General features: G+C 39.7%; 1 pseudogene; it reads right to left on the bottom strand.

Annotated features, from left to right (window-relative positions):
- Positions 1-3,101: 3,101 nt before the first annotated feature.
- Positions 3,102-4,374, bottom strand: LOC138161578 (tRNA:m(4)X modification enzyme TRM13 homolog pseudogene; annotated as a pseudogene).
- Between the last annotated feature and the right edge of the window lie 2,811 nt (positions 4,375-7,185).

Genomic DNA, 7,185 nt, shown 5'->3' with positions numbered 1-7,185 from the left:
CATTTCTCTAATCAATACCTATTTAGAGCATTTTTCCATATGACTATACATATCTTTGATTTCTTCTTCTGAAAACTGCCTGTTCATATTTTTTGTTGCTGTTGTTTGTTTCAGTCATCTCTGATATTTTGACACCCCAATTTGAGGTTTTTTTTTTTTTTGCCAAAGATGGTTTTCAGACAATAAGAAGTTAAGTGACTTGCCCAGGGTCACAAAGCTAAGAAGTGTCTGAGCCTGAATTTGAGCTCAGTTCTTACAGTGTTCTAACCATTGAGACACCAGCTGCTTCTATCTTCATATCCTTTGACCATTTGTCAATTGGGGAATAGCTCTTATTTTTATAAATTTGACTCAGTTCCCTATATGTTTGAGAAATAAGGCCTTTATCAGAGAAACTTGCTATAAAATTTTTTTGATATTACTTCATTGTCTATGGTACTTTTTTGCAAAATGTTGTTTCCTGGATAATCTCTTTTATTTAGATCTATTTTTGCTTTTACTTTTTCTGAGATCACAATTGCAACCCTTGCCTTTTTTTACTTTGGCTGAAGCATAATAGAGTCTGTTCTAGTCCTTTACTTTTACTCTGTATTTGTCTTTCTCTTTCAAGTGTGTCTCTTGTAAACAACATATTGTTGGATTCTGCTTTCTAATCCATATCTGCTTCCATTTTAAGGGTGAGCTCATCCCATTCACATTTACAGTTATTGATTATTGTGTATTTCCCTACATGCTATTTTCTTCTATTTATCCTTTTCTTTCTTTTTAATTCTGCTTCTCCTCAAAAGTCTGTTTTACTTTTGACCATTGACTCCCTTAATCTGCCCTCCCATTTATCTTCTCCCCCTTTATCTTATCTACTTGCCCCCATCATTTACCTATTTGGTAAGATAGTTTCCTATACCCAATTGATTGTGTGTATGTGTACACATTATATATATACATATGTGCATATATTTTTTCCCCCTTTTTGAACCACTTTTGATGAAACTGAGGTTCAAGCATTGTCTGCCACCCCCATTCCCATTTTTTCTCCACTGTAAAAGTTCTTACTTTCATGCCTTTTTTTATGTGAGATGATTTCACCCATTCTTCCTCTCCCTTCCACCTTCTCCCAGTGCATCCCTCTTTCTCGCCCCTTAATTTTTTTGAAGATTGCTTCAAAGTAACTGACTCGCAGCCATGGTCTCTGTCTATGAAGGCTGTTTCTAACTGCCCTAGTAATGGCAAAGTTCTTAGGAATTATATGTATTATCTTCCTATATAGGAATACAAACAGTTTAACTTTATTAAGTCTCTTTCATGTTTATCTTTTTCATGCATCTCTTGAGTCTTGCATTTGAATATCAGATTTTTTATTCAGTTCTGATCTGCTCATCAGAATTCTTGAAAGTCCTTGATTTCATTAAATATCTAGGAGATGATCAGTGGATTCTTTCAATTTCTATTTTACCCTCTGGATCTAAGATATGGGGGCAGTTTTCCTTTATTGTTACTGTTCAGTCCTTCAAATCTTGTCATGTCTGGCTCTTTGTGACCCCATGGACCATAGCACACAAATACTGTCCATGAGGTCTTCTTGGCAAAGATACTGGGGTGGTTTGCTATTTTCTTCTCCAGTAGATCAAGGCAAACAGAGATTTAGTGACTTGCCCAGGGTAACACAGCTAGTAAGTGTCTGAGGTTGGATTTGAAATCAGGTCTTTCTGACTCTAGGCCCAGTGCTCTATCTACTGACCCACCTAGATGCCTCCTTTATAATTTTTTGACATATGATGTCTAACTCTTTTTTAATCATGACTTTCAAGTAGTCCAATAATCCTTAAATTATCTCTCCTCAATATGTTTTCTAGGCCAGTCATTTTTCCAATGAGATATTTTACATTTTCTTCTATCTTTCATTCCTTTGACTTTGTTTTATTATTTCCTGATGTCTTATGGAGTCATCAACTACCATTTGCCCAATTCTAATTATTAAGGAATTATTTTCTCCTGTGAGATTTGTACCTCTTTTTTCCAGTTGGTCAGTTCTGCTTTTTAAGGCATTATTTTTTTTCAGTATTTTTTGTTCTTCTTTTACCAAGCTGTTAATTCTATTTTCATATATATATATATAATTTATTTGTTTATTTTTGCATAGCTCTCATTTCTTTTCCCAGTTTTTCCTCTCCCACTCTCATCTCCTTCTTGACTTTTCCAAGAGTTCTTATTGGGCTTGTTTCCAATAAGCATTTTTTCTTTGAGGCTTTTTTTTTGTAGCTGTTTTCACGTTATCTTCCTCTGAGTTTGTCTTGGTCTTCCCTGACACCATAGTAGATTTTTATAGTCAGGTTCTTTTTTTGTTGTTGTTTTTGTTGTTGACTTTTTGTTGTTGACTTTTCTAGTCTATTTCTTGACTTTGAATTTTATGTTCAAATTGGGTTCTACTGACCTGAAGGTGTGGAGGCATTGTCTCAACCTTCAGGCTCCTTTGTGCTGCTGTTTTCAGCACTAATTCTGGGGACCTGCACATTTTTGGTGCTTCCAAGGTGGTGTGATCCTAGAAGAGATGTAGTCACTGTTCTCCTGGTCTGTACTCTGGTGTTTACCCAGGAAGGGGCCCCTGTCCCTCTATAGCTACAAGTTCTAGTGTTCCTCCTGGCTCCAGAACTGTGACTAGGTCCCCTATTCTACTATGCCCACAAGGCTTAGTGCTTCTCCCTCTCCTGGAACTGCAACACAGAACTGCGTATGGGTAATAGAATTGCCAGTCAGTGCCAGCTGCACCCAATGCCAGCGAAGGGTCTACTCTCTCTGATCAGTTGTCCAACTCCCTTACTATTGCTGGGCCGAGAGCTTTTGAAGCTGCTACTGCTGCCTCCACCTCCAAGTCTTGTTGCAGGTGGTTCCTCTGCATGTACTCCTGGCTGGCTCCCACCCTAGTATCATAGATCTCTCATACTCATCTACTAAGTGGTCTTGGCTGGAAAAAAAATCTCTTCCTCTGACCTTTTGCTGGCTCTGTGCTCCAAAATTTGACTTGAGGAGTTATTTTAAAGCTGTTTGGAGGGGAATGATGGCTGAGTTCACCTGGGTATTCTGTCATCTTAATAGGATATTTTCTAAAGACATAAAGTAGTCTGCAAAGAAGCATTGCATTCCTTCTGTTGTAAATATTGGATTCAGCCTTGGTCAATCAGCAGTTTACCGAAATGACCCATATTTTTTCTTTCTTCAACAATAAGAAGTCCAGATAAACTCTCAGGATTATCATCTGTTTTCCTGTATCCTTCATGGTCTTGCTCTTCATTATTACTGGTCTGATCATCTCTTTTCTTTATATTTATTTTTGATGTTTCTAAAGTTGTTTCCCACATTCCACAAGTGGCCCAGCCACTCAGTGATCAGAAATAGTTCAATTCCACTGACTCACATCCTAGGGACTCGAAAACTTCTTTGCCTGCTTGATGCCTCCAATCACACATACAGGTGTGGTGACAACCAAGGACAATAACAATAGTGGCCAAAGGGATCCTCTGCTCTAATGCAGTCTTTTCACTGCCTTCATTTACCAAAGTGTCATTTTCTGCATCTGTTTTATCACTCTATATATGCTTGACTACAGGCTCCTCATTTCTTTCTTTGCATGTGACAGGATAGGTTCCAAGTAAACATCATCATGCAGTACCTGTTGCCACACCATGTAAGTGCCTTCCAATTCCAACCATAGCTAAGTTTTCTTCTATTAACCCAGGAATTTTGCTCAAACATAAATGCTGAATATCAATTGGAAGCCTTTCAAATCCATAATTCTCTTTTTACCTTGAATCTTGTGGTCACCCTTTATACTAGCAGGAAGTAGATCTTTTATCAACGAAATAAGACAATTTTCCCCTTCCAGCTTCAAATCCAACAAAACATCTTCTCTGTCCTAGTAAATCTGATCCTCCAATATTACCTAAAATTGAAGCCTGTTGTTTTATATACTTGGATACAGAATCGCCATTTTGGGGTCATTTAAGACATCACAAAATGCAGGATCTGACATTATTTGTTCTCTAAGTGTATAATTCACACCTACACTGGCTTTTTCTCAATTTCTTAATTAAGTTTTCCAATTGCTCTTCAGTTAGAGAAAAATTGGGACCAGTTCATGAAGAATATTTCTGTTTCATCTTTTAATCCTGCATTAATATCTTGAATAAAGCACTTATTTTACCTGGGGACAGAGTCTTCTTTTCCTGTTATTTTCTTCTTCTTTGTTAGCTCCCACAGCTCTGGCATGCTCCCTACAGAACCACCTTCCTGCCATGCCCCTCTTTGGCAGAACTGATTCTTTCTTTCCACAAAGTGACCACATATACTCTTGGTTGGAATTTGGGCCACTGCCTGCATCCAAGGTGAGGCTGCCACCTTCAAGGCTTCTGATACCCCATACCAACTGGGTTTTGGTTCTTCACAAACAGCTCTAGGGATTTAAGTGGACTACAAGTTCAATATGGGCTAACATATGATGGGGCTGCCCAAAAGCTCATATGGGCTTTGGTTGCAGTGAGGGACACAGTTCCTAGAGATCAGAAGGTGGTGATCATCCATTTTCTTCTGCTCTCTTCAGATCTCAGCTGGAATATTATGTAGGATATTGATGAAGTAGGTAGAAGTGTCCAGAGGATGGTAACCAGGATGGTGAAGGACCTTGGGTCCATGTCTTATGAAGACTAGTTTAAGCATTGGACGTCTTCTGTTTGGAGAATTCTTGAGGGATGGGGTATGATGGTTATATTTAAGTACTCAAAGGGATGTCCCATGGAAGAGCAAATACATTCATTCTGTTTGGCCACCCAAGGACTGAATGAAGAATGGTGGATGGATGTGGCAAAAAGTCAAATTTAGGCCTGTGATCAGGAAAGACTTCCTAACAATTAGAACCATCCAACAGTGCTATGGGTTGGCAGCAGAGGTACTGGTCCTAGTCTTCAAGCAGAGATGGGGCACCCACTTGTTGAGTATGTTCTAGTCCAGATTCCTCTAATGGACGGATTAGATTAAATTGTGATGGGTTGAAAGTGAGGATGAATGGTTCTAGGCCAATGAAGACTGAGAAACAGCACCTCCCAGCTATGGTCTCTGGTGGCAAAGTCTGGAGGAGGGATAGCAGCAGCAGCCAGAGGAAAATGACTGGGATGAAAATGGGGATGCATTCATATCCCGCATTGTTCACTAAGCCGAACAGAGAACTCATGGTCAAACACAATTATTCCTCGGGATGACAATGTGAATTTCCAAGCAGGAAACTGAGTGAAGAGTGAAGAGGTACAATTGCTTTCTACAAGAAAAAATGGTCCCCAGTACACACACTTGGTGTTTGGCTCTAAGGATTAACCGTAGCTTCAGCCTGATATTCCTCAATTTGATTTGCTCTACTTCTATGGCTGTCCTGGGGTTCTGAGCTTCCATTCTGTTGATGTTGACCAAGAGCCTACTATGTGCAGAGCACTGTGCTAGGATTTTTAGATCTAAGATGAAATCATAGTTCCTGTACTCCATGAACTTGCAATGTGGGGGTAGGGTAGGGTGGGGCTGAAATTCATCATATAACTCTAATAAAGCTTAGAAAATGATTATCAGCCTAGGAGAAGTTAAAAAAGGATTTACTCAAGAGATTAACCGGTGGGATGGTAAAAGAAGGCTTCATGGAAGAGGTGGCATGTGAACTTGGCTTTGATGGAGGATGTCAAAATGTCAGATGGAGTGTGCTTTAGGGATGGGGACTGGCATGTGAAAAGGTGGGAGAGGGCAGAACAATGTCAAGGAACAAATCTCAGTCCTGTTTGGCATTAGAGTTCATGAAATAAGCCTGGAAGCATTGTTTGGAACCAGTTTGTAAATGGCCTTGAATGATGGGTGGAGTTTGTGTTTTATTCATTAGGCCTTGGATGGTCAATGAAATGAGCAGGGAAGTGACACAGGATCAAGGGATCACTGATTTGGAGTAGGGAGGGGATCTTTGAGATCATGGAGACCAACCCACCCATTTTTTGGTAAGGAAATCAAGGCCCTGAGGGTTTCAGCTGCAGGTTCAGAATTGTGCATGACAAAGATTATTCTTGTGGGTGTATGAAAGACAGATTGTAGAGCCATCATATAGGAACCAGGGTGACCATTTGGGCGCTATTATGTTATTCTAAGTAACACATGATTATTGCCCAGACTTGAGAGGTCATAGTGGGACTGGAAAGAGAGGATGGGAATAAAAAAAATGGATGTAGATTCAATAAAATTGGTAACTGATTAAAAATGGGACAGTGAGGGTAAGGGAGGGAGAAGAGTTAAGAATAACCAAGGTTTTGAATCTGAATGACTGTGAGAAAGGTTGAAAGAAATGGGGGAGTTAGGAGCAAAGAGGAAGCTAGTTTAGTTGGATAATAGAATTCAGGAGAAGGAGTAATGTACCCTGAGGCTGGAAGAGAGGTTGGTGTCAGGCTTTAAAAGTTAAAGAGAGGAGTTTATATTTTATCCTAGAAGGGAATGAATCCCAACTGGAGTTGATTGAGTAGAGAAGTGCCTTCGCCAGATCTGCACTTAAGGAAAATCACTTGAATGGATGATGAGAGAAGATAGGCTAGGTAGGGAGCCCAATTAGGCTGTCAAAATGGAGAAAAGATTGTAGAGACAAGAGATCAAAGCCAGAACTTTTGGAGATAATTATTCTTAGGGTTAATGAGGAAGAAGGGAAACCAGTGAGAGAGACCAATAAAGATATGAGAAAACCATGTTCTAGAAGCCAGGGGAGGGGTCCAAGCAGGACTCTCATTTTCATATTGGAAACTGAGACCTTCCTATCTGTCTGTCTGTCTATATTGTGAAAGAATAAAACAATCTTTCTTTGTAAGCTGTTTATATTCCAATGGGGAGACCATAAGTATCTATAAAAACATATATGACAAATATAAAGTGAGTAAACATATATGCAAAACAGTTTGGGTTCTCAGCAACATTGTTTCTGTTCAGAGGTCCATTTGCTGGGATCCGTGTTTCCCCGATAATAAGACCTATCCTGAAAATAAGCCCTCCCCTTACTGTGTAAAATTCCTCTAAAATAAGCCCTCCCCCCAAAATAAACCCTATTGAGATTGCTACTGTAGTGCAGGTGATCCCATGCGCTACACGCTACATTACTGTCCTCCCCCCCCCCCCCCCCCCCCC

This window comes from Petaurus breviceps, unplaced genomic scaffold, assembly GCF_028583685.1.
Source record: "Petaurus breviceps papuanus isolate PSGF00001 unplaced genomic scaffold, PetGlider_PUasm1.0 185, whole genome shotgun sequence".
NCBI lineage: Eukaryota > Metazoa > Chordata > Mammalia > Diprotodontia > Petauridae > Petaurus > Petaurus breviceps.
This window is presented reverse-complemented; position numbering and strand designations above follow the sequence as displayed.